Genomic DNA, 27927 nt, shown 5'->3' on the forward strand with positions numbered 1-27927 from the left:
TAGGGGAGCGCGACTACACATCCCAGGACGCAAAGCGCCCCAACTCTAGTCACAACCTGGCTTGCTTTCTGGCTGGCGTTCCCCGCCAAAGGGACACTAGGGGAGGGGAATGTTTCTATTGGGAATCCCCGAAGTCTATTGGACCGTGACATTTCGAAAGAGGAAGGAAAGTGGAGGAAGGCTGTTTCACTGTAACTCAAAGTAGTTCCCGCGCAGGGTGGCGAGGAGTTATGGGCCCCTTCCATAATTTATTGTTCCTCAAAGGCAATGCCAAGCCCCACTGGTTGCAGCGCTAGAGGGCAGGTGGGAAGTAGGTGAAGCCCCAAATCGAAGTTATCAGCATCTCCCTATTGGCCCTCGCCTCGAGCGCAGGCGCGAGGGCTCTGACTCCGGTCCCCTGGGCCTGGTGAGCGGCAATTGGCCAAAGTCCGCGAAGTAGGAGTCCGGATTGGTAGTTGCTAGCAGGAGCCTGGTTTCTTCCTCGACTTCTGCAAGTGATAGAGTGTGATTGGTTTAAATCCGCGGGCACCTGTCGGTGATTGGGTAGAAGCTGCAGGCGGGGCGCGGCCATTGGCTGGCGCTGGGGCCATCCCTCCTCGGGCGGGCAGCGAATGATGAAATGGGAACGGGGAGGGGAAAGGCCGCGACGTGAGCGCGCGACCTCCGGCGCCATTTTGTAGAGAAACAAGCGGAGTTAACCGAAGAGGGGGTCGAGGAGAGCCGGAGTCGGGGACCCAGGAGTTTCCTGTGTCCAGCGCTGCCGGAGCCGCCTGAGGTGAGGCGGGCTGGCGTCAGAGGCTAGGGTAGGGTGGCGGTGTCAGCTTGGGAACGCGAGTGCCGGTGGGAGGAGGAACAGGGGTGGAGCTGGGGCCACTGGAAGCGTTTCCCGGAGCTCTAGGGAGTGAGAGGCAGCCGGGACGGGGAAGTGGGACGAGGCGGGAGAGGGCGGACTCCACACGGCTCTCGGAGGCTTCGCGCTCTGAAGATTAGAGGCCAGCGAGAAGGCTCCAGGAAGCGGAGGGCAGAGCGCGGGGTGAGACCCAGGGTGGTCTCTGTCCCGGGCCTTGAGGCTCAGGGGGCGGCAGTGGCGGCAGTTCGTGTCGCTGGGCCTGGCTTCGCGTGCGTTGCACCCCCCTGAGACCTCCATGAGCTCCTTTACTCTTTCTGTCTCTACTCCCGGATGGTTGCAGTGGGCATGGGCTCCTGAGGCCTAGCGTTTCTGGCGGGGGGGACAGTGTTTGAAGTTTTTGCGCGTTTCCAGTTCTCCGTGTACTCGGAGCTGCCACTCTCCCCCTCTTACGTCCCCAGCATGTTGTCAAAGCCCCCCAGGTTTCGGGTGTCCCTGGATGGGAAGGGCGGGCGGCAGCGAGCACTTCCTTATTACTTGCTACAGGTTTTGTTCCACTCGCGCGCCTGGGCGCTCACACTTTCTTTGAAGTTGGCCCCCACCTACTCGGTCCGGTGTCTGCAGTAGTGGCGGTCCTGCTCATCCAGGACAAGTGTCCCGCTAGTGAGCTGAGCACTTGTAGGCCTCAAGGCTGATGAGATCCACTGCAGGTCTTGTAGAGGTACTTAAGGCCAAACACAAATAATACTTTTTCAGTACCACCTCCTTTGCCGAATTCACCCAAGAGGGCTCACTGATACTAACTCCACGAGGAGTAAGCTTTGTAGATTAAAAAAGAATGCTTGGCATCTGTGCGTTTGAAAATGTTGTAATTAAAATAAACTTCATGACAAACTTTTCCCATGAAGTTAAAAATGTCACGTTTCTTAGGACTCTAATAAATTAAAGTCTGTTTTCTTCCTGAAAACTGAGTAACAATGCTTAACCTACCCTGCCGATTTGTCTACAATTCGATCGCCTGTGACTACTTGGGGTTTTTTTTTTTTAAGTCAGTAATTGAGTGAATATAATTATACTGTTTGAAACAATGCCGAACGTTTTCCTTATGACAGCCCCTTTGATAGGAATAGGGAATACATGGATTAAAAAAATGAGGGAAGGCAAGTAAAATATTAGGAAGAAGATCAAACAGATTAAGAACAATTTTTTTCTTGGGTTTAATACTTAAGTGGTCTGTGGTCCAGGTTGGTATTCCTACCCTTTTAAAGATTGGCAGCAGAGTATTTTAGCTATTAAGAAGACATGTGGTAACAGTTTAAATAATTATGTTTTAGGATACTGCAAATTGTTACCTTGTCTAAGGAGAGTATGCATTGATGATACATGGTTTTAGGTGGCTAGCTGTGCTTCGACTGAAATAGCAGCATGTTGATAAAACTAGTTTGGAGAGTTAGTCCCTTTTCAACAAGTGTGGGTTCCCCAAGTCTTAGTGGAAACAAGTCTGGAATCGACTGGGCGCGGTGGCTCACGCCTGTAATCCCAGCACTTAGGGAGGCCAAGGTAGGTGAATCACCAGAGGTCAGGAGTTCGAGACCAGCCTGGCCAACATGTCAAAACCGCTTCTCTACTAAAAATACAAAAATTAGCCGGGTGTGGTGGCAGGTGCCTGTAATCCCAGCTACTTGGGAGGCTGAGGCAGGAGAATTGCGTGAACCCAGGAGGCGAAGGTTGCAGTGAGCCGAGATGGAGCTACTGCACTCTAGCCTGGGGGACAGGGAGACTTCGTCTCAAAACAAACAAACAAAAAGTCTAGAATCAAGGCGCAAAGACATGTCTATTTGTAACTGAAAATATTTCCTTTTCTTACCTAAGATTGTAATCTTAGAAGTTTTAAGGTACGGTTTTGTGGCATTATGGTGGAAAAGAATTGAAATACGCTCTTTTTGGTTCCCAGCTTACCACCCTGGGTTCGTTTTCTTTTTTTCTAGTTTCTGAATTTCTCCTGGGGGTTTAGATCCTAATCTCTTTAACATAGATGTTGTTAAGCTAAATAATAAGACATCCTTCTTATTTGGAGTCAAGTCATTAAAAAAAACTATGAAAACAAATGGAAATGCTTGCCATCTTTTCAAAACATGCTTTAAAGTCTGATTTCAAATTACCTTGCATGTTACTTTTTCTGAGTATGTTTTAGGATAGATTCTGATCTGGTTATGAGAAACTTTTTTTTTTTTTTTTTTTTGAGATGAAGTCTCTCTGTCACCAGGCTGGAGTGCAGTGGCACACGATCTCGGTTCACTGCAACCTCTGCCTCCAGGGTTCAAGCAATTCTTCTGCCTCGGCCCCCCGAGTAGCTGGGACTACAGGTGCCCGCCACCACACCGAGCTAATTTTTGTATTTTAATAGAGACAAGAGTATCACCATGTTGGCCAGGATGGTCTTGAGCTCTTAACCTCGTGATCCACCCACCTCACCCTCCCAAAGTGCTGAGATTACAGACGTGAGCCACCTTGCCCAGCCGAGAAGCTTTCTTTTTAACCAGTTTGAATTTATGAACTTGATTATTTCTTTCTGTGAAATAACAAACATGTCTTCAGTACCCAATACCAGAGAATGCAATTTGTCTACAAAAATTCTAATTGAATGCTGTCATATTTTGGGACTAATTTTTTGGCCCAGGCAAGTGGCTCAAGCCTGTATCCTAGCTTTTTCGGAGGATGAGGGAGGAGGATGCTTGAGACTAGGAGTTAGAGACCAGTCTGGGCAACATAGTGAGACCCTGTCTTTACAAAAAAGAAAAATTAAAAAAAATTTTTTGCAAAATACTTGTTACGAGTATTTTGTCCCACATTAACAAAAATAGTAGTCTGCCATTTTTTTTTTTGAGACAGAGTCTCACCCTGTCCCCCAGGCTGGAATGCAGTAGTGCCATCTCGGCTCACTGCAACCTCCGCCTCCCGGGTTCAAGCGATTCTCCTGCCCCAGCCTCCCAAGTAGCTGGGATTACAGGCGCGCACCACTACACCCAGCTAATTTTTGTATTTTTAGTAGAGATGGAGTTTCATTATGTTGGTCAGGCTGGTCTCGAACTCTTGACCTCGTGATCCTCCTGCGTCAGCTTCCCGAAGTGCTGGGATTACAGGCGTGAGTGACCGTGCCCAGCCTAGTAGTCTGCCATTTTGAAATGCTGTATTTTATGAACTTGGTATATCTTTTTTTTTTTTTTGAGACGCAGTCTCGCTCTGTTGCCCAGGCTGGAGTGCAATGGTGGGATCTTGGCTTACTACAACCCCCGCCTCCCAGGTTCAAGTGATTCTCCTGCCTCGGCCTCCTGAGTAGCTGGATTACAGGCACCCGCCACCACGGCCAGCTAGTTTTTGTATTTTTAGTAGAGAAGAGGTTTCAATGTGTTGGCCAGGCTGGTCTCGAACTCCTGACCTCAGGTGATCTGCCTGCCTCAGTCTCCCAAAGTGTTGGGATTACAGGCGTGAGCCATAGCACCCGGCCTGAACTTGGTATATACTTTTATAAAAGAAAAGACTTTCAAGTCATATATATTAACTGAGGCATTTCTTTAATGACCCTCTGACCAAACTAAACTTCCTGCTGTGAAGTTTCAAAATGGCATCCCATTGAGTGACTCTATATATAGAAGAATCTAGCAATTCCTTTTCTGTTTGCTCACAATTTTAAAGATGAATCTTTGAAAGTTAAAAGGGGCTCAAAACCTTCTGCCCCCCAGTGTATACAATAGTTTTTTTTTGTTGTTTTTTTTCTTGAGACAGGGTTTCACTTCAATGCCTAGGCTGGAGTGCAGCGGCACAATCACTGCTCATTGCAGCCTTGATATTCTGGTCTCAGGTGAGTCTCCCACCTCAGCCCCTGAGTAGCTGGGACTACAGGTGCATGCTAATCACACGTGTCAAAAAATTTTTTTTCTTTTTTTTTTTTTTTTTTTTTTGAGAGAGTTTTGCTCTTCTCCCTCAGGCTGGAGTGCAGTGGTGCAATCTTGGTTTGCTGCAACTTCTGCCTCCTGGGTTCAAGTGATTCTCCTGCCTCAGCTTCCTAAGTAGCTGGGATTACAGGTGCCGCGCCATCATGCCTGGCTAATTTTATATATATATATATGTTTTTTTAAAACAGGGTTTTGCTCTTGTTGCCCAGGCAGGAGTGCAATGGTGCAATCTCTGCTCACTGCAACCTCCGGCTCCTGGGTTCAAGTGATTCTCCTGCCTTAGCCTCCCAAGTAGGTGGGATTACAGGCACACGCCACCATGCCCGGCTAATTTTTTGTATTTAGTAGAGACAGGGTTTCACCACGTTAGTCAGGCTGGTCTCGAACTCCTGACCTCAGGTGATCCACCTGCCTCGGCCTCCCCAAAGTGCTGGGATTACAGGCGTGAGCCACTGCCCAGGCCTGTATTTTTAGTAGAGATGGGGTTTTACCATGTTGGCCGTCTGGTCTTGAACTCCTGACCTGAAGTGATCTACCTGCTTTAGCTTCCTAAAGTTCTGGGATTACAGGTGTGAGCCACTGTGCCTGGCCTAATTTTTATATTTTTTTGGTAGAGGTGAGGTTTCACTGTGTTTCCCAGGCTGGTCTGGAACTCCTGGGCTCAAGTGATCTGTCCACCAAGACCTCCCAGAGTGCTGTGATTACAGATGTGAGCCACCATACTGGCCTATGATACTTTTTTTTTTAAGTGTACTTTTTGCTCAAATTTGCAAGAATGTAGCAAACCAAATAAAGCATTGTTCACTGGAAAGCATAGTTTGAGAAGGCAGTAATTAGAGGTATAGACTTAATATGAAGCCATTTGTTGAGTTTTTTCGTTTGTTTGTTTGTTTTTTAAGATGGAGTCTCTCTCGCTCTGTTGCCCAGGCTGGAGAGCAGTGGTCTGATCTCGGCTCACTGCAACCTCCACCTCCCAGGTTCAAGTGATTCTCCTCCCTCAGCCTCCCGAGTAGCTGGGATTACAGGCACATGCCACCACGGCCGGGTAATTTTTGTATTTTTAGTAGAGATCTGGTTCACTATGTTGGTCAGGCTGGTCTCGAACTCCTGACCTTGTGATCCACTCACCTCAGCCTCCCAACGTGTTGGGATTATAGGCATAAGCTATCGCACCTGGCAATAATTTAAAGGAATGTAGTGTATATATTTAAGAAATGCATTTATATCTTTAATTCTGGAAAACACAGCATTAACCTCCAGGATACCTGTTGCTTAACTGTGTTACAGAGTACAGGGAAATTCCTGAAATGTTGAATACAATGTTCAACCACGTAGGATAATTTTTTGTTGATTCTGAGAACATAAACTTTCTTCCAGTATATTCTCATAACACCAGATGTGTGGGGTTTTCCCCTGCACATCAAACAAGCTGTTCAGCAATGGACACCACATGGGTATCATCTAGTTCAGTATGATTCTGACACGGTGTACCTGAAGATAGCATCAGATCCCACAGGTTGAAAGCTCAAGTCCCATAGACAGCCCCCCACTTCCAATGCTAATCTCAAGTCCCAGGTGGTTTTACCTGTGTTTCTGACCAACTGACTATAGATTGAGTTCCTAATACCCCCTTCTTTTGTTCAGTTAACTTGCTAGAGTGGCTTATATAGAACTCTTGGAAATACTTAGGTTTTTTTTTTTTTTTTTTTTTGAGCCGGAGTCTTGGCTCTGTCACCCAGGCTGGAGTGCAGTGGCACGATCTAGGCTCACTGCAACCTCTGTCGCTCTGGTTCAAGCGATTCTTCTGCCTTGGCCTCCCAACTAGCTGGGATTATAGGCATGTGCCACCACACCTGGCTAATTTTTTATGTTTTTGGTAGAGACGGGGTTTCATCATGTTGGCCAGGCTGGTCTCGAATTCTTGACTTCAAGTGATCGACCCACCTCAGCGTTCCAAAGTGCTGGGATTACAGACAGGTGTGAGCCACTGTACCCGGCCAACACTTAGATTTAAGAGTTTATTATAAAGGATATGGATGAGGAGGTGCATAGGAGAAGTAAGGGCCGCGGAGCTTCCATGCCCTCCCCTGGCTACACTATGCCTCAGCTATCTGGAAGCTCTCTGAACCCAGTCATTTATAGGCTTTTATGGAGGCTTCATTACATAGGCACAATTGATTAAATCATTGGCCTTTGGTGGTCACCTTAACCTTTAGCACCTTTTCTCTCCCTGGAGTTTGGAGGAGGTGGGGCTAAAAGTCCTAACCCTCTAATCTTGCCTTGGTCTTTCAGGTGACCAGCACCCATGCAGAAACTACCTAGAAGTTGCCAAGCTATCAGTCAACTCAGCATACAAAAAGAAACTTACCATTCTAAGGATCTTAGAAGTTATATGCCAGGAAATGGGATGAAGACGAAATGTATATCTCAATAAATATTACAGTAGTGTTGAAGTAATTATTTGAAATATAAAGGTGGGATGGAAGTATTTTCTTTTCTTTTTTTTTTTTTTTTTTGGAGGCAGAGTCTCACTGTATCCCCCAGGCTGGAGCGCGATATCGGCTCACTGCAACCTCCGCCTCCCAGGTTCAAGTGATTCTCCTGCCTCAGCCTCCTGAGTGGCCGGGATTACAGGTGCCTGCCACCACACTTGGCTAATTTTTGTGTTTTTAGTAGAGACTCGGTTTTGCCATGTTGGTCAGGCTGGTCTCAAACTCCTGACCTCAGGTGATCTGCCTGCCTCACCCTCCCTAAGTGCTGGGATTGCAGGCGTGAGCCACCGTGCCCGGCCAAAAGGATTTTCAAAGACACTATCTAATGTTCTTTTTTCTTTTTCTTTTTTTTTGAGACAAGAGTTTCACTTTTGGCGCCCCGGCTGGAGTGCAATGGCGCGATCTCAGCTCACTGTAACCTCTGCCTCCAGGTTTCAAGAGATGATCCTGCCTCAGCCTCCCGAGTAGGTGGGATTATAGGTGCCCACCACCACATCTGGCTAATTTTTGTATTTTTAGTAGAGACGAGGTTTCACCATGTTCGCCAAGCTGGTCTCAAACGCCTGACCTCAGGTGATCCACCCACCTCAGCCTCCCAAAGTGTTGGGATTATAGGCGTGAGCCTATGATATTCTTAAGCTTTATATTCAGAACTCAGCAGTTTCCGAGTCGGATAATTAAGCATTAGTTCCCTTAGATTTATAGCTTCTAGGTTTGGGGTTTTATTCTTAATTCATTTTATTTTTTAGAGCAGTTTTGGGATCACAGTAAAATTGATGAGAAAGTACAGAGGTGGCCGGGCGTGGTGGCTCACGCTTGTAATCCCAGCACTTTGGGAGGCCGAGGCGGGCAGATGACGAGGTCAGGAGATCGAGACCACGGTGAAACCCCGTCTCTACTAAAAATACAAAAAAAATTAGCCGGGCGTAGTGGCGGGCGCCTGTAGTCCCAGCTACTCGGAGAGGCCGAGGCAGGAGAATGGCGTGAACCCGGGAGGCGGAGCTTGCAGTGAGCCGAGATTGCGCCACTGCACTCCAGCCTGGGCGACAGAGCGAGACTCCGTCTCAAAAAAAAAAAAAAAAAAGAAAGTACAGAGGTTTCCCGTATTATCTCCTGCCCCAATACGTGCTTTGCCTTTCCCATTATCAACGCCTCCCCCCCCACCACTAGAGTGGTACATTTTTTGAGACGGAGTCTCGCTCTGTCACCCAGGCTGGAGTGCAGTGGCACTATCTCGGCTCACTGCAAGCTCCGCTTCCCAGGTTCGCGCCATTCTCCTGCCTCAGCCTCCCTAGTAACTGGGACTACAGGCACCCACCACCAAGCCTGGCTAATTTTTTGTAGCTTTTTAGTAGAGACGGGGTTTCACTGTGTTAGCCAGGATGGTGTCGATCTCCTGACCTCGTGATCCACCTGCCTCGGCCTCCCAAAGTGCTGGGGTTACAGGCGTGAGCCACCAAGCCTGGCCTGTACGTTTCTTACAATTGATGAACCTACACTAATAGATCATCATCATCCAAAGTCTCTAGTTTACATTAGAATTCACTCTTGGTGTATATCTTCTTTTTTTTTTTTTCTGAGACGGAGTCTCTTTCCGTCGCCCAGGCTGGAGTGCAGTGGCGCGATCTCCGCTCGCTGCAAGCTCCGCCTCCCGGGTTCACACCATTCTCCTGCCTCAGCCTCCTGAATAGCTGGGACTACAGGCATCTGGCTAATTTGTTTTTTGTATTTTTTAGTAGAGATGAAGTTTCACCGTGTTAGCCAGGATGGTCTCAATCTCCTGACCTCGTGATCCGCCTGCCTTGGCCTCCCAAAGTGCTGGGATTACAGGCGTGAGCCACCATGCCTGGCCATGGTGGTGTATATTCTGTGGATTTGGACAAAATATAAGGCCTGGTTTTGCTAACAAGAATAGTTGCCAGGAGTGGTGGCTCACGCCTGTAATCCTAGCACTTTGGGAGGCCGAGGCGGGTGGATCACCTGAGGTCGGGAGTTTGAGACCAGCTTGACCAACATGAAGAAACCCCGTCTCTACTAAAAATACAAAATTAGCTGGGCGTGGTGGTGCTTGCCTGTAATCCCAGCTACTTGGGAGGCTGAGGCAGGAGAATCGCTTGACCCTGGGAGGTGGAGGTTGTGGTGAGCCGAGATCGCGCCATTGCACTCCAGCCTAGGCAACAAGAGCAAAACTGTCTCAAAAAAAAAAAAAAAGAAAGAATAGTCAGCTGGGCAAGCGCAGTGGCTCACACCTGCAATCCTAACACTTTTGGGAGGCAGAGGTGTACAAATCACTTAAGCCCAGGAGTTTCAGACCACCCTGGGCAACATGGTGAAACCCCATCTCTACTAAAAACACAAAACTTGAGGTGGGAGGATCACCTGAGCCTGGGGAGGTCGAGGCTGCAGTGGGCCGTGATCATTGCACTCCAGCCTGGGTGGCAGACTCTGTCTCAAAAAAAAAAAAAGTTATCCTTTTGTCTAGTTTCAGGCTCTTTGTCTTTTTTGAAATAACTTTCTAACTAATCTCCATTATAGTTTCTTTATCATTGGTTTTTGGGTTTATTTCACAAATAATATGTGGATATTCTGATTGTAAAAGATTCTAGGACTGCAGTTAATTTTTTATATTTCTGCCAAAATGCCACTTAAATCATTGCTTTGAAAATATTCTTTCTTTGTTCAGAAGTCACTCTAATACCTTCATCTGGAGTTGTAAGTGTTGATTCCTCCTTCCCTGTGGTACTACTGTGTTGTTTTATAGTCAAAAGACTGTTAAGCAGTGGTACCCAAATATATCTTTATATCTTTGTCCTCTTTTTTTTTTTTTTTTTTTTTAAATGAGACAGAGTCTTCACTGTGTCACCCAGGCCTGGAATGTAGTGTTGCGATCTTGGCTCACTGCAATACAACCACCTCCTTCCGGGTTCAAGTGATTCTCCTGCCTTATCCCCGCCGAGTAGCTGGGATTATAGGCGCCTGCCACACCACGCCCGGCTAATTTTTGCATTTTTAGTAGTGATGGAGTTTCATCATCTTGGCCAGGCTGGTCCTGAACCCCTGACCTCAGGCCTCCCAAAGTGTTGGGATTACAGGTGTGAGCCACCGCACCCAGCCTCTTCGTCTTTTTACATCTGGAATGTCATCTCTACCAAAACTTTATCATTCTAGTCCAAACTCAGATGTACTGTCTATAAATCCCTAATTTCCTTAAGCAAAATTGATTTTTTGCCATCCTTGGCCAGTTTCACTTACGTGCACCCTACAATGCCTTTTAAGTTTTCTGTCTCATAGTAAGGAGTCTCCCTTTCCCCAGTGCATATATACAGTTGAACTGTAATTCAATAGTGCTTCATTTATTACAGTTGGGTAAATTGATAGAATATAGCATTCTTGGAAATCGATACTCTTTGGTTTTTCTTTTTTTCGTACTGCTTGAATGAGCAAGTAACATTTCAGAGGAAAAGATCTGTCATTGGTGGTTCATTATGTAGGTCTGGATTTTAGTTTCATTTGTGCATTGGATTTTAGAATATCATGACTATCTCTAGTAATCCACAGAGTTAAACTATTTACATCTTGGCAATTCCTTGAATTAATTAGGAGGATCTTTCTTTACCCCCAACCTTTTATTTGGATAGAGTTTTCTTAGTTGTGACCAAAGCAAATAAGCTTTTTTTCCCAGCAATTTTTTGGAGGACTAGAAACAAGATTTGAATTTTTCATTTCCTCACTATGAAAATGCAAAACTCAGCTAGGCGCGGTGGCTTACACCTTAATCCCAGCACTTTGGGAGGCCGAGGTGGGCAGATCACAAGGTCAGGAGTTCGAGACCAGCATGGTCAAGATGGTGAAACCCCATCTCTACTAAAAATACAAAAATTAGCCAAGTGTGGTGGCAGGTGGCTAGTCCCAGCTACTCGGGAGGCTGAGGCAGGAGAATTTCTTGAACCTGGGAGGCAGAGGTTGCAGTGAGCTGAGATCACGTCACTGCACTTTAGCCTGGGTGACAGAGCGAGACGCCGTCTCAAAAAAAAAAAAAAAAAAAAGATGCAAAACTCTAGTGTGACCAAAAGATGCTCTTTTACAATTAATGGTCAGTGTAATAATAATAAATTTGCAGTTCTGCTGAGACTGCCTAAAGATGGAGGGACTTGAGTTTTAACAAGTTCTTTAGCATCGTAAATTGAATTCTGAGATTCGAGAGTTTTCTCTTGGTGTAGTTCTTTTTAAAATAAAATAGCTTCAAGAAGGCTACTCTCTTGTTATTTTGTTTTTTGAGACTGGGTCTCTGTTGCCCAGGCTGGAGTGCAGTGGCACAATCGTGGCTCACTGCAGCCTTGACCTCCTGAGTTCAAGCCATCCTCCCACCTCAGTCTCCCCAGTCAGTGGCTGGGACTACAGGTGTGCACCACTACGTTCAGCTAATTTAAAAAAGTTTTTTTGTAGTGATGGGGGTCTCACTATGTTGCTCAGCCTGGCCTTGCACTCCCAGCCACAAAAAATCCTCCCACCTTAGCCTCCCAAAGTGCTGGGATTACAGGCAGGAGCCACCATGCCTGGCCTGGATTAGATTAATTCTTGTAAAATACTTAAGGCACATACACAAGGCTATTAAATGTTACAAGTTATTGAAGGCACTGTAGCATTGAGTGAAATAAATTGCCTGATTAATATGTGTATATAAAAAGCAAGTCAACTCTTTTTCATGTCAGACAGATAATGTGCTGATGTAACAAAGTTTGAGGTTGCCATATCTCATGCATGCATGTGAACACCCAATCATGCTTATGAACTACAAAAGGGTCAACTCTTTTTTTTTTTTTTTTTTTGAGACAGAGTTTCTCTGTGTCGCCCAGGCTGGAGTGTGCGCCACCACGCCCTGCTAATTTTTTTCTTTGAGATGGAGTCTCGCCTTGTTGCCCAGCCTGGAGTGCAATGGTGCACTCTTAGCTCGCTGCAACATCTGCCTCCTGGGTTCAAGCTGATTCTCCTGCCTCAGCCTCCCAAGCAGCTGGGATTACAGGTGTGCGCCACCATGTCCTGCTAATTTTTTGTATCTTTAGTAGACAGGGGGTTTACCATGTTGGCCAGGCTGGTCTCAAACTCCTGACCTTGTGATCCATCCACCTCAGCCTCCCAAAGTACTGGGATTACAGGCGTGAGCTGCCGTGCCTGGCCAAACTCTTTAATTAATTTTTTTTTTTTTAGAGAGACAGTAGTGTGACCATAGCTCAGTGCAGCCTTGAACTCCTGGGCTCAGTCAGTCTTCCCACCTCAGCCTCCTGAGTAGCTGGCTGGGACTGCAGGTGGAAGTACACAGTCCACCACAAAATAGTTACGCATAAACTGTTTTTCTAATAACTTGTGTTAGCCACTTTATGTAAGCTGCATACCATTTCTTACCATCTTCTGGATTTAAGTTGTGCTTGGCTTTGTGTTAATGTAGGAAGTCAATTTTTTCTTTAATTTTATAGAGGCAGGGTCTTGATCTGTCACCCAGGCTCTAGTGCAGTGGTACCGTGATAGCTCATTAAAACCACAGACTCCTGGGCTCAAGCCATCCTCCCACATCAGCCCGCCAAGTAGCTAAGACTATAGGCACATAATGCCACACCCAGCTAATTTTTATTATTGTAGTTGTAGAGACAGGGTCTTGCTATGTTGCCCAAGCTGGTCTTGAACTCCTGGTTTTAAGTGGTCCTCCTGGCTCAGCCTTCCAAAGTCCTGAGATTACAGGCATGAGCCACTGCACCAGCCAAAAGTTAATTTTGAGGTGTTTACACTGAGGGCCCATCCTATAGAAGGTGGATATATCAGCCATTTTCTCAACAAGGGCACTATTGGCATTTGGGCAGGGTAGTTCTTTGTTGGCGATACAGGTTGAATATTACTCATCTTAAATGCTTGAGACTGGACATGTTTCTCATTTCAGATTTTGGAAAATTCTCATACTTACCAATATGCGCCAATGTGTATTCTTTTGAGTGTCATGTTTGCGCTCAAAACGTTTTGGATTTTGGAGTCTTTCGAACTTTGGATTTTCAAATTTGGGATGCTCAGCCTGTATTGTCCCCTTGCAAGATGTGGTTTGTTATTATTATTTTTTTAATTAAAAAAATTTTTTTTGAGACACTCTTGCTCTGTTGCCCAGGTTGCAGTGCAGTGGTGCAATCATGGCTCACTGTAGCCTCAACCTCTCAGGCTTAAGTGATCCTCCCAATTCAGCTTTCTAAGTAGCCAGGGCTACAGGTGCATGCCACCATGCCCTGCTTGCTTGTTTATGTATTTATTTGTTGAGATGGTCTCACTGTTCCCCAGGTAGGTCTCAAACTCCGGGTTCAAGTGATCCTCCTGCCTCAGCCTCCCAAAATGCTGGGATTACAGGCATGAGCCACTGCACCTGGCCTTTTGCAAGATGTTCAATTTCATCCTTAATTCTTAATGAATGCCAGTAACTCTCCTGACACCTAAACATTTCAAAATGCTTTTGGAGATAATACTGCTCTTCAGTTTTTTTTTTCCAGTAGATGCCTTCTTGAGGTTCAGATTTCTCATTAGGTTTATTTTGTTTACTTTAGATTTACTTATTCTTGGTATAAATCACAAGTCACTTAAAATTATTTTAGTTTTACAGTGGCACATGTAACAGAAGACTACATGGAGGAAAAGAAATACCGTATTTCACTGATTCTAAAACAAAATTTCCATACTTTAAAATCTCTAAAATTGGCATACACTGTATTATTGAAAAAAAATGCTGCCAAATAATCTAGTAGTAATATATAAAATAATCATGTTATTATCAGGAATGTAAACCAACCTGAAATTATGGAGAATAAGCACTATGACGGGTAGTGAAGGCGGAAGGAATTTCCCAAACTTTGACTATATCTTGTTTCCCTTTAAAAACAAACGAAAAAAACAGCTGGATGCTGTGGCTCACACCTGTAATCCCAGCACTTTGGGAGGCTGAGGTGGGAGGATTGCTTGAGCTCAGGAGTTTGAGACCAGCCTGGGCGATATAGCAAGACCCCATCTCTACTAAAAATAAAAAATAAAAACAAAGTCCTTGCAGGCCAGCCGCGGTGGCTCATGCCTGTAATCCCAGCACTTTGAGAGGCCAAGGCAGGTGGATCACCTGCGGTCAGGAGTTCAAGACCAGCCTGGCCAAGATGGTGAAACCCTGTCTCCACTAAAAATATAAAAATTAGGCGGGTGTGGTGGCAGGTGCCTATAATCCCAGCTACTTGGGAGGCTGAGGCAGAGAATTGCTTGAACCCGGGAGGTGGAGGTTGCGGTGAGCCGAGATCATGCCACTGCACTCCAGCCTGGGCAACAAAGCGAGACTCCGTCTGAAAAAACTAACAAAAAAACAGAGTTCTTGCAATTTCTGATTTTTTATTTTTTTGGTAGAGTCAGTGTCTTGCGCTGTCATCCAGACTGGAGGACGATGGCCTGATCATAGCTCACTGCAAGCTCGGACACTTGGGCTCAAACCTCCCCCTTCAGCCTCTCTAGTAGCTAGGGCTACAGGCATTTGCCACTGCACCCTGCTAATTAAAACAAACAAAAAAAAGTAGAGATGGGGTTATTCTATGTTGCCTAGGCTGGTCTTGAACTCCTGGCCCCAAGCCATCCTCTCTTCTTGGCCTCCCATAATGCTGGGATTAGAGGTGGGAGCTACTGTGTCTGGCCTGCTGTTTCTTGAGTACATTCCCTTCTCTTTTCCTTCCATGTTCATGGCTTTCCTGTGACCTTATATTTCCCATCATCAAGAGTAACTTCTAAAAATGTTCATTTGATCATTTTGTCTGTTATTAGGCAAAACAGGCCTAAAACAAATGCAACATAATGGCGGCTTAATAGAGTAAAAATGTATTTCTTCCTCAAATAATTTTCATTGAGGATCCTGTGCAATAATTCAAGAACTCTGCCTTCATCTGTCATCTTGTGATGTCATCCTCCTCTAGGTCTTGGAGGTTTATTCATCGGGCAGATAGTGAAAAACAGAGAATCATGAGTGAGGTTTTATGAGCTAGGTCTGAAAGTGCCACATACCATATTTGCTGTATACTTTGTGGGTTAGGAACTAAGTCTTACAGCCAAACCAATGCAAGAGAAACTGAGAAATGTATTCTAATTCTTTAGCCAGGAAGAGGAAACAGTTTGATGAGCATCTAGCCCATCTCTGCATCACCCTGTTTGCTAAAACAGACCCAAACCAATCAAAATAGCTTCCCAGATCATCTTTGTGATAAGATTCAAAATTCTGAAATGGATTCTCCACGTGCTAGACAGGAAATCCACAATTTGGGTCCCACTTACCTCCAGAAGATATTTCATCTCTGCTGGGCGAGAGTGTTGGGGACAGTCCCCAAGTCCACCTGCAGGTTCAGTAATTCACTAGGAGAAGAGCCCAGGGCTATGATTTTTTTTTTTTTTAAATAGCAAAGGATACAGGCCCAGTGCTGTGGCTGATGCCCGTAGTCCCAGCACTTCAGGAGACCGTGGCAGGCAGATCAGTTGAGGCCAGGCGTTCCAAGACCAGCCTGGCCAACATGGTGAAACCCTGTCTCTAGTAAAAATACAAAAAATTAGACGTAGTGGCGTGTGCCTGTGGTCCCAGCTACTCCAGAAGCTGAGGCAGGAGGATCGCTTGAGCCTGGGAGGTAGAGGCCGCAGTGAGCGCAGCTCAGGCCACTGCACTCCATCCTGGGCGACAGAGTGAGACCCCGTCTCAAAAAAATAAAATACAGTAAAAAGTGTTTTTCTATAGCAAAGTATACAAAGCAAAATCAGCAAGGGGAGATGGTGAATGGGGTGAAGCCAGGAGGAAACCAGGCTCATGCTCCCAAGTGTCCTCTCCCGGTGGAGTCACACAGGACACAATTCCTCCAGCATGGAGTTGTAGCAGTACACGTATGTGAAATGTTGCCTAGCAGGGAAGCTTTTATTAGAAATTCAGTGCCTATCGTTATTATTGGTGGGGCCTGTTCATGTAGGCACCCTCTGCCTACCACATATTAAAATTTTAGGCTCCTAGACAGAAAGCTGGTGTTCATCTAGATAGCCGGTATTCATCATAAACCACATTTGGTTTGTGCAGTTTATGCAGAGTGAGCCACTCTTAGTAGCCCTGGGGATGGTGAGAACTCTTCTGAAAGTTATCAGAGACCAGCCAAGGGCCAACTATGCAAGCCTTTCTAAGGACAGCAGGCTCAGGCCATCTGTTATTTCTTTTCTACAGTGAGTGAGGTGAATGGCTTCCATAGGTTGGGATTTTGCATAGAGAGTCTTGGAATATGCAAAGCTACTGGCGTAATATTTTTTGGTTTTGAGAGTTAATTTTCTTTTTTTCTTTTTTTTTTTTTTGAGACAGTGTCTCGCCCTGTTGCCCAGGCTGGAGTGCAGTAGCGCAATCTCGGCTCACTGCAAGCTCCGCCTCCCGAGTTCACGCCATTCTCCTACCTCAGCCTCCTGAGTAGCTGGGACTACAGGTGCCCGCCACCAAGCCCAGCTAATTTTTTTTTGTATTTTTAGTAGAGATGGGGTTTCACCATGTTAGCTAGGATGGTCCCTATCTCCTGACCTCGTGATCCACCCACCTTGGCCTCCCAAAGTGCTGGGAATACAGGCATGAGCCATTGCGGCGGCCAATTTTCTACTTTGAAAAAAAACTTCAGTTCCTTTCTCAACTATTTTATGTAACTTTTCAAAAGAGTTATTCTTATTAGATACTTTGTATCTATAAGAACATAATCTAAATAGACCACTGTTATGTGACTGTTTTTTTCCCCTCAATAGATAATTTCTATTATTTATGGGTCCCTTTTTTTAGTTATTACATAGTATGCCATTTTATGATTTACTTAATCAGTGCCCTTTTGATGGATATTTAGGCTTTCAGTTGATAGTTTTTAAAGAATTGGTCATTGCCTGGAGAAAAAGTAACGAATTAAAAGGTAACTTCTAAGTATTCAGTGCAGAGGTATAATGCAGATAGTTTAGGGGCCTAAAACTCTTCTGTGAGAGTGGAGATGCTTATTGATACCAGGAATTGATATTAAAACAATTATTTAGACTTGTACAGATCAATTTTGAAAGGATTTTTGCTTGTTTTAGACTTACCTCTAAGCCAGGCGTGGTGGCTCAAGCCTGTAATCCCAGCACTTTGGGATCCTGAGTTGGGCAGATCATGAGGTCAGGAGTTCAAGACCAACCTGGCCAACATGGTGAAACCCCATCTCTACTAAAAATAAAAAAAAATTAGTCGGGCATGTTGGCGCACACCTGTAATCCCAGCTACTTAGGATCCCGAGGCAGGAGAATCACTTGAACCTGGGAGGGGTAGGTTGCAGTGGGCCAAGATCATGCCACTGCACTCCAACCTAGGTGACAGAGCGAGTCTGAAAAACAGAAACAAACAAAAAACCTCTACTGCTCAATATCTTCAAAAGTATGCTACTTACTATCTGAAAGTTAAACTACTCCTTATTTGTAAAGTTGGGGTAATAATACCACCCTCGAGTTGTGAGGATTAAATAAACATGTAAAGTGCTTAGACCAATTCTACTTAGTGTTTATTATACTTGCATAAGTTATTCTATTATGTACACAGTAGTTATAACTAAGATTTTAATAAGTGAACCAACCTTTTGGAACTGCCCCATAAATCTAGCATCTTTGCCTCTTGGAGAAGTAGTTAATATTAGTAAGTGTATAATCAGCCTTCCATAGAAGTTTTGCTCTTGTCACCCAGGCTGGAGTTCAGTGGCAGGATCTCGGCTCACTGCAACCTCCACCTCCTGGGTTCAAGCTATTCTCCTGCCTCAGCCTCCTGAGTAGCTGGGATTACAGGTGCATGCCACCATGCCTGGCCAATTTTTGTACTTTTAGTAGAGATGGGGTTTCGCCATATTGACCAGGCTGGTCTTGAACTCCTGACCTCAGGTGATCCACACACCTTGGCCTCCCAAAGTGCTGGGATTATAGGTGTGAGCCACGGCATCTGTCTGATATAGAACATTTTCGCCGGGTGCGGTGGCTCACGCTTGTAATCCCAGCACTTTGGGAGGCCAAGGTGGGCGGATCACGAGGTCAGGAGATCGAGACCACGGTGAAACCCCGTCTCTACTAAAAAAAAATACAAAAAAATTAGCCGGGCATGGTGGCGGGCGCCTGTAGTCCCAGCTACTCGGAGAGGCTGAGGCAGGAGAATGGCGTGAACCCGGGAGGCGGAGCTTGCAGTGAGCCGAGATTGCGCCACTGCACTCCAGCCTGGGCGACAGAGCGAGACTCTGTCTCAAAAAAAAAAAAAAAAGAACATTTTCATAATTGCAGAAAGAGAGTGAAAAAAGACAAGACTCAGATTGACCTCTTTTAGGTCAGAATGCTACTTGGGAAGTAAATAATTTTCAAGGTCAAACTTGGTTATCAGTTGGTGTAAGTATTCTGTATTTTTTTTTTTTAGTATTGGAAGTTGGCAGTTCAATAAACTGATAGCCTTGGGTCTTGCCTACTTTTTTTCTTAAGGTGCCTGATATTTAAATGTAGAGCAAGGTAGGTGGTAGAACGTTGCTGGCATCAGTGCTGTGGGAAACCAAACTGCCTTTAGATCGATGTCTTTGCAGCCTGGCATGTGGCACATTCTTGTAGGTCCAGCTACTTGGGAGGCTCAGGTGGGAGGATTACTTGAGTCCAGGAGTGTTTGAGGTTGGCAGCGAGGTGTGGTCACACCACTAGACTCCAGCCTGGATAACAGAGCAAGACCTCCTCTGTTAAAGGAAAAAACAAATGAGCAAACAGATGTCTTTGGTCCAGTTGGAAGGAGTTAAGGGGAGAAAAAGGAGTAGGCGTGAGGGGCATTCCTTGTCCTCAAAGAAGATATTGCATCAAAGTACAGTATCCTTTTCTTAAATGTTTCTTTTTTTTTTTGAGACGGAGTCTCGTTCTGTCTTCCAGGCTGCAGTGCAGTGGCGTGATCTCGGCTCACTACAAGCTCTGCCTCCCGGATTCATGCCATTCTCCTGCCTCAGCCTCCTGAGTAGCTGGGACTACAGATGCCTGCCACCACACCCAGCTAATTTTTGTATTTTTAGTAGAGATGAGGTTTCACCATGTTGGCCAGGCTGGTCTCGAACTTCAGACCTTAGGTGATCCTCCTTCCTTGGCCTCCCAAAGTGCTGGGATTACAGGCGTGAGCCACCGCGCCCAGCTTCTTAAATATTTCTAATACCTGTTAACAAGGAAGAAGCTGATACTGCTCCTTAGGTCAGTGGTTCTCAGGAATTGACTGGGGAGTTTATTTTATTTATTTTTTTTGGAGATGGAGTCTCGCTCTGTCACTCAGGCTGGAGTACAGTGGCGTGATTTCGGCCCGCTGTAACCTCTGCCTCCCGGGTTCAAGCAATTCCCCTGCCTCAGCCTCCCGAGTAGCTGGGACTACAGGTGCACACTGTCACGCCCAGCTAATTTTTTGTATTTTAGCAGAGATGGTTTCACCGTATTGCCCAGGCTGGTCTCGAACTCCTGAGCTCAGGCAGTCCACCCGCCTCGGCCTCCCAAAGTGGTAGGATTACGGGCGTGAGCCACCGTGCTCAGCCTGACTGGGGAGTTTGAAATAGACAGCCTGTACTCCTTTTCTCTAGCAGTGTTGACTCTCTTGGTCTTGGGTGGTGCTTAGGAATCAGCATTTTATTTATTTATTTATTTATTTATTTATTTAGAGACCAAGTCTCGCTCTGTTGCCCAGGCTGGAGCACAGTGGTGTGCTCTCGGCTCACTGCAACCTCCGCCTCCTGGGTTAAAGCGATTCTCCAGCCTCAGCCTCCCAAGTAGCTGGGGCTACAGGTGCCTGCCACCACGCCTGGCTGATTTTTTGTGTTTTTTGTTTGTTTTGTTTGTTTTATGTTTTTTTGAGACGGAGTCTCACTCTGTCGCCCAGGCTGGAGTGCAGTGGTGCGATCTCGGCTCACTGCAAGCTCCACCTCCTGGGTTCACGCCATTCTCCTGCCTCAGCCTCCCGAATAGCTGGGACTACAGGCGCCTGCTACCACGCCCGGGTAATTTTTTTGTGTTTTTGTAGAGACAGGGTTTCACCGTGTTAGCCAGGATGGTTTTGATCTCCTGACCTCGTGATCCGCCTGCCTCGGCCTCCCAAGGTGTTGGGATTACAGGCGTGAGCCACCGCGTCCCGCCTTTTAATTTTTTGTATTTTTAGTAGAGACAGAATTTCACCATGTTAGTGAGGATGATCTCGATCTCCCGACCTCAAGTGATCCACCTGCCTTGGCCTCCCAAAGTGCTGGGATTACAGGCGTGAGCCACTGCGCCTGGCCTATTTATTTCTTTATTGAGGCAGAGTCTTGCTCTGTCGCCCAGGCTGGCGTGCATTGGTGCGATCTCGGCTCACTGCAACTCCCCACCTCCTGGGTTTAAGCGATTCTCTGAGTAGCTGGGATTACAGGTATCTACCACCATGCCTGGCTAGTTTTTTGTATTTTTAGTAGAGATGGGGTTTTGCCATGTTTGCAAGGCTGGTCTTGAACTCCTGGCTTCAAGTGATTCACCCACCTCGGCCTCCTGAAGTGTTGGGATTATAGGCTTGAGCCGCCTTGCCCAGGCAGGAATCAGCATTTTAAATAGCCCTCTCTCCCCTTTTCCAATTCTTGTACACAGCTGCCTTAGTTGCATAGCATTATAGTAAAGTTTGTATTTATTACATTAAGCCTCTTGGTCAATGTTTCCTTTTGTGTTTTCTATAATACCTAAAGTGAGTACATGGTGTATAGTTAGGGCTCAAATGTTTGAGTTGATAGGAATGCCAACTTTAGTAGATAATAATGTATATGTTTATTAGTAATATGTTAATGTATTATTATATATAATATATATATATCACCCTAAGTGATCCCAGAAGGATATTCCTTCATGATAAAAGAAGAAATGAGAATAGTAAAATTTTCCGATTAAAAATGTTTTCTGGCCAAATAGTTCATGGCTATAATCCGAACACTTTGGGTGGCTGAGGTAGGAGGATTACTTGAGCCCAGGAGTTCCAGACCAGTTTGGGCAACAAAGTGAGACCCGGTGTCTACAAAAAATAAAATAAGTAGCCAGGCATGGTGGCATGTGTCTGTAGTCCCAGCTACTTGGGAGGCTAAGGCGGGAGGATCACTTGAGCCTAAGAGATCAAGGCTGCATGAGCCATGATCATGCCATTGCACTCCAGCCTGGGCGACAAGCTCGAAACTGTCTCTCCCACCTCTCCAAAATTTTTATTTCTATAGGTTATTGGGGGACAGGTGGTGTGGGTTACATGAGTAAGTTTTGTTTTTTTGTTTGTATTTTTTTTTTTTTTTTTGAGACAGAGTCTCCCTCTGTCACCCAGGCTGGAGTGCAGTGGCAAGATCTTGGCTCACTGCAACCTCCGCCTCCCAGGTTCAAGCGATTCTCCTGCCTCAGCCTCCCAAGTAGCTGGGATTATAGGTGCGTGCCACCACACCCGGCTAATTTTTCTATTTTCAGTAGAGGTGGAGTTTCACCATCTTGGTCAGGCTGGTCTCGAACTCCTGACCTCGTGATCCACCCGCCTCTGCCTCCCCAAGTGCTGGGATTACAGGCATGAGCCACCGCACCCGGCGATTAAGTTCTTTAGTGGTGATCTGTGAGAATTTGGTGAACCTATCACCTGAGCAGTATACCCTGTACCCACTTTGTAGTCTTTTATTCCTCATCCCCTTCCCACACTTACCCCTGAATCCCCAAGGTCTATTGTGTCATTCTTTTTTTTTTTTTTTTTTTTGAGACAGAGTCTCACTGTCGCCCAGGCTGGAGTGCAGTGGCGCGATCTCGGCTCACTGCAGGCTCCGCCCCCCCGGGGTTCACACCATTCTCCTGCCTCAGCCTCCTGAGTAGCTGGGACTACAGGCGCCCGCCACCTCGCCCGGCTAATTTTTTTGTATTTTTAGTAGAGACGGGGTTTCACCGTGTTAGCCAGGATGGTCTTTATCTCCTGACCTTGTGATCCGCCCACCTCGGCCTCCCAAAGTGCTGGGATTACAGGCGTGAGCCACCGCGCCCGGCCTATTGTGTCATTCTTATGCCTTTGCATCCTCATAGCTTAGCTCCCATTTATGAGTGAGAACATACGATGTTTGGTTTTCCATTCCTGAGTGACTTTGCTTAGAATAATAGTCTCCAGTCTCATCCAGGTCGCTGCGAATGCCATTAATTCATTCCTTTTTATGGCTGAGTACTATTCCGTTGTGTGTGTATATATATACCACAGTTTGTTTATCCACTTGTTGATGGGTGGGCATTTGGATTGGTTCCATGTTTTGCAATTGCGAATTGTGCTGCTGTAAACGTCTGTGCAAGTATCTTTTTTGTATAATAATTTCTTTTCCTCTGGACAGATACCCAGTAGGTGGGATTGGTAGACCAAATGATAGTTCTACTTTTAGTTCTTTTCTTTTTTTTTTTTTTTTGAGACAGAGTCTCACTACATCACCCAGGCTGGAGTGCAGTGATGCGATCTTGGCTCATTGCAGCCTCAGCCTCCCAGGCTCAACAATTCTCCTGCCTCAGCCTCCCGAGTAGCTGGTATTACAGGCACATGCCACTATGCCTGGCTAATTTTTTGTATTTTTAGTAGAGGCAGGGTTTCACCATGTTGGCCAGGGTGGTCTTGAACTCATGACCTCAAGTTATCTGCCTGCTTTGGTCTCCCATAGTACTGGGATTACATTGTGAGCCACCGTGCCTGGCCTGGTTTCACTGTGTTTTGTAATACAAATTGGACATTCAGGTTTGTTTGTGTTTTAGTTTATTTTTCTTAAAATTTTCTTTTTCTTTTTTTTTTTTTTTGAGACAAGAGTCTAGCTCTGTCACCCTGGCTGGAGTGAAATGGCATAATCTCGGCTCATTGCAACCTCCACGGCCTGAGTTCAAGCCATTCTCATGCCTTATCCTCCTGAGTAGCTGGGACTACAGGTGCTAGCTACCACATCTGGCTAATTTTTTCTGTATTTTTTAGTAGAGACAGGGTTTCACTATGTTGGCCAGGCTGGTCTTGAACTCCTGTCCTCAGGTGATCTGCCCACCTCACCCTCCCAAAGTGCTGGGATTACAGGCGTGAGTCACCGCGCCTGGCCTTTTCTTAAAATTTTCAATCATGCAATATATTTACATGGCTCAGAAATCAAAACCAAAAATAAAAGATGTAATCAGTGAATTTTTGTTCTGTCTTCTATCTCTTCTCCTTTTTTCTCACTCATTTAGATAGCCCTTTTCTCTCTCTTCTCTTCTCTTCTTTTTTCTTTTCGTTTCTTTCTTGATGGAGTTTTGCTCTTGTTGCCCAGGCTGGAGTACAATGGCATGATCTCCGCTCACTGCAACCCTCCGCCTCCTGGATTCAAGCAATTTTCCTGCCTCAGCCTCCTGAGTAGCTGGGATTACAAGCATGTGCCACCACGTCCAGCTAATTTTGTATTTTTAGTAGTGATGGGGTTTCTCCATGTTGGCTAGGCTGGTCTCGAACTTCTGACCTCAGGTGAATGCCTGCCTTGGCCTCCTGAAGTGCTGAGATTACAGCTGTGGCCACCTTGCCCAGCCTAGATAGCCATTTTCATTGGCTTGTAGTTTATTGTGAGTATTTTCACAAAAAAGCAACTATATATATGTGTGCATATATACGAACAAAAGGTAGTATATATATAAGTGCTTAAACAAAAGACAGATGACTATATACACTGTCTAGGATGTTTATTCATCAATCACCTAGTCCTGGCCAGCCATCTTTCATGCTCTGACAAATACTGCTATGGTAAATAATACTATCCATATGTTATACTTTTGGAGGTGTGTAGATTTCTGGACTTTTAGTGGGATTTTAAGTGAAAGCTCCTATGTAACTGCTATTAATCGAGACCTTATTTGGGATCATGCTATTCAAGAGTTCTGCAGCTTTTCACTTAGTGACTTAGTGTCATGAGTATACTTTTGTTGACATTTAACAAACTATGTACCACAGCTGCTCTTGGTTCTGTTTAGATTGAATATTCAATAGACAATTAGTAGTATTGTATAGTGTTCTCTAGTGAAAATGCGAATGCCATTTTATAATCCTTTTTCCCCCCAGCTGTGCAGTAGGTAGTGGTTTATGTATGGCAAAACTATATTTTAATTGGACATTAAGCATATTGGGTGGGTGTCCTATTGCATGTATGAAGATCATCTTTTTTTTTTCCTTTTTTTGAGACGGTGTCTTGCTCTGTTGCCCAGGCTAGAGTGCAATGGTTTGATCTCAGCTCACTGCAACCTCTGCCTCCCATGTTCAAGCGATTCTCCCTGCCTCAGCCTCCCTAGTAGCTGGGATTACAGGTGCCCGCCACCACGCCTGGCTAGTTTTTGTATATTTAGTAGAGACAGGGTTTTGCCATGTTGGCCAGGCTGACCTTGAACTCCTGACCTCAGGTGATCCTCCTGTCTTGGCCTCCCAAAGTGCTATGATTACAGGCGTGAGCCGGTGCGCCTGGCCTGAAGATAATCTTTACACTCATTTATTTTTGGGTAATTAATAGCATTTTAGTATTAGGAAAAGTACTGAGAATGGCCTTGTACAATCTTTGTTCCCCTCAGTTACTGTTTTACTTATTTTTTGTTTTTTAAGGGACGGGGTCTCACTGTATTGCCCAGGCTGGCCTCAAACTCCTGGGCTCAGGCGATCTTTTTGCCTGAGCTTCCTGAGTAGCAGGGACTACCAGTGCGTGCCACCTCACCCAGCTATTATTTTACTTTTTATTTCTTATATTTTAATTATAGAGACACTGTCTCACCATGTTGCTCAGTTTGGTCTTGAACTCTTGAATTCAAGTGATCCTCCTGCCTTGGCCTCTCAAAGTGCTAGGATTACAGGTGTGAACCACCATGCTTGGCTACTTTATATTATAACTATATTGTTGGTAAATTTTTTTGATATCATTGTTCAGGTAACAGTTGACTTGTAGTATATTATTGTCAAATGTCAGTGACCTTTCATTTGCACTGTACATTGTTTAATTGAGAAGCGCTGTGAGAAGACTAAGGAAACAAGGTAATTTGGCTGGGTACGGTGGCTCATGCCTGTAATCCTAGCACTTTGGGAGGCCTAGGCAGAGGGATCGCTGAGCCCCAGAGTTTGAGACCAGCCTGGGAAACATGGCAAAACCCCATCTCTACAAAAAATACAAAAATTAGCCATGTGGTGGTGGGCGCTTGTAGTCCTAGCTACTTTGGAAGCTGAGGTAGGAGGATCACCTGAGCCAGGGAGGCTGTGGTAAGCTGTGATTGTGCCACTGCCTTCCAGCCTGGGTGACAGAGACCCTGTCTCAAAAGGAAAATAAAGAGGTAATTTATTGCTTGGAAAGGATTTAGCATTTTTATTGTATGATTGTTTCTTTTTCCTTAGAATTATAGTTGTTTCCCATGTTGAAATATCAGTGGCATAATGACAAGTCCTCTGGAGTTTTGGAGGGATGTATATATGTGTTTTTATTTTATTTTATTTTGAGACAGAGTCTTGCACTGTCGCCTAGGCTGGAGTGCAGTGGTGGTGTGATCTCAGCTCACTTCAGCCTCCGACTCCTGGGTTCAAGCGATTCTCCTGCCTCAGCCTCCTGAGTAGCTGGGATTACAGGTGTGTACCACCACACCCGGCCAAGTTTTGTATTTTTAGTAGAGGTAGGGTTTCACCATGTTGGCCACGCTGGTCTCGAACTCCTGACCTCAGGTGATCCACCCGCCTCAGCCTCCCAAAGTGCTGGGATTACAGGTGGGAGCCACCACGCTCAGCAATATGTGTTTTGAATAATGAAGATTGGGAGTTGTTGAAATGGTAGCCATTTTTGGTGTGGTTTTGTTTTGTTTTTTAGACAGAGTTTTGCTCTTGTTGCCCAGGCTGGAGTGCAGTGGCACGATCTTGGCCCACTGCAACCTCCGCCTCCCGGGTTCAAGCGATTCTTCTGCCTCAGCCTCCCAAGTGTAGCTGGGATTACAGGCAGGCAACACCACGCCCGGCTAATTTTGTATTTTTTTTTTTTTTTTTTTTTTTTTTTTTAGCAGAGATGGGGTTTCTCCATGTTGGTCAGGCTGGTCTCCAACTCCCGACCTCAGGTGATCCACCCGCCTTGGCCTCCCAAAGTGCTGGGATTACAGGCGTGAGCCACCGTGCCCAGGCTTTTGGAGTGTTTTTTTAAGGCTTTGGCCTGGATATGAAGTTAGTCATTAAAACTACCTGAGTCCCTGGCATATAAAGAGCAAATAGTAGACAATGCGTATACAAATAGAATGATCCAGCGCTACAAATCCCTTATAGTGAATGAATATCTTAGAATCTCAACTTTAATGATCTTAAAATAATTAACTCTCTAAATACATATTTTTGTGATGAACTTGTTGGAAAGTGACTATAGCTTTGTGTTACAGTATTTAAAAATGGCCTATAAATAATGACATTGTGACCCAAACTCTGTATACACGTTATAGTGCTAGAGGTTTATTGGAAGGCTAAATCACTTATTGTCTATTCTCATGTAATTGTTGTAGATGACTAGCAGTATTTCAGTGGATTTTCGTGTTTTTTTGGTAGAGTGAAAATACAGATTACAAAATCCTAAGCTTCAATTTATATCTTATTCATCGAACAAATATTTAGTGAATTCTTATTATGGGGCATGAAGTATGTATAATAAATTGGTGCAGAGTAAACAATTACTTGTTTGTTATGTAACTTACATCCTAATATGAGGAGACAAGAAAAATATAAGTATGATACATGTTAGTTGATATGATGTGGAAAAATGCATGGGGCAGGGGTGTGGGGATTACAGTTTTGCATAGGATAGTCAGAGTGTCTTCACTGAGAAGGTGATGTTTGAGTAAAGACTTAAAGAGAGGTAGTTAGCCATATTGCCGTCCACAAGAAGGGCATTCCAGACTGAGCTGTCAGTTTGGTGCAGAGGCATTAAGGTGAGAATGTACCTGAGAAGCAACAAGGAGGCCACTGTGGCCAGAGAGAACTGAGTAGGGGAAGAAGAGTATAAGAGGAAGCCGGAAGAGTACCAGTGGTTAGGTCCCTTAACCTAACCATTGTTTGTTCATTGGACATTTTAAAGACTTTGCCTTCTTTCCACTCTTTGAGTCAGTGGAGGGTTTTGAGAATGGGGTGACATATCTGAGTTTTAGACACACACACACACACCCACACACACACACACACACACACACACATTTAAATTGTAGAGATAGAGTCTAGGTATGTTATCCCAGGCTGGAATGCAAGTGGTGTGATCGTAGCTAACTGCAGTGTTGAACTCCTGCGTTCAAGCAGTCCTCCTGCCTCAGCATCACAAGTAGCTGGGACTGCAAGTGTGAGCCACCATGCCTGGGTTTCGAGTTTTTTATGATTGAAAATTATTGTTCTCTGGACATTATGTTGAGAATAGACTATAGGAAGCAAGTGTAGCAGGGAGATCAAGTTAGAGGGCTAGCATAGTAATCCAGGTGAGAGATACGATGGTCCTTATCATAGCTTGGATATTGTGAGAAATGGTTGGATTCTGGTTATATTTTATAGGCGGAGCCAAAATAATTT

General features: G+C 45.2%; 1 protein-coding gene and 2 pseudogenes across 13 annotated transcripts in view; 2 read left to right on the plus strand and 1 right to left on the minus strand.

The window, feature by feature from the left end:
* LOC129493310 (transmembrane protein 254-like) overlaps positions 1-27927 on the plus strand; it is a 214345-nt pseudogene that overhangs the window by 178597 nt on the left and 7821 nt on the right.
* Positions 542-27927, plus strand: part of CNOT1 (CCR4-NOT transcription complex subunit 1) — a 110164-nt gene continuing 82778 nt past the window's right edge. For 5 of the 13 annotated variants that reach the window (XM_055299292.2, XM_055299291.2, XM_055299294.2 and 2 more), the window contains exon 1: positions 622-775. The gene's annotated coding sequence lies outside the window, so the exon portion shown is untranslated. Of the gene's footprint in view, positions 776-4633; positions 4710-27927 lie in introns of all 13 variants that reach the window. The other 8 variants (XM_055299290.2, XM_063611810.1, XM_063611815.1 and 5 more) reach the window with 5 other exon arrangements.
* LOC129457945 (uncharacterized) lies at positions 12002-12099 on the minus strand (annotated as a pseudogene).

The sequence above is a fragment of the Symphalangus syndactylus genome, chromosome 11 (genome assembly GCF_028878055.3).
Source record: "Symphalangus syndactylus isolate Jambi chromosome 11, NHGRI_mSymSyn1-v2.1_pri, whole genome shotgun sequence".
Classification (NCBI taxonomy): Eukaryota; Metazoa; Chordata; class Mammalia; order Primates; family Hylobatidae; genus Symphalangus; species Symphalangus syndactylus.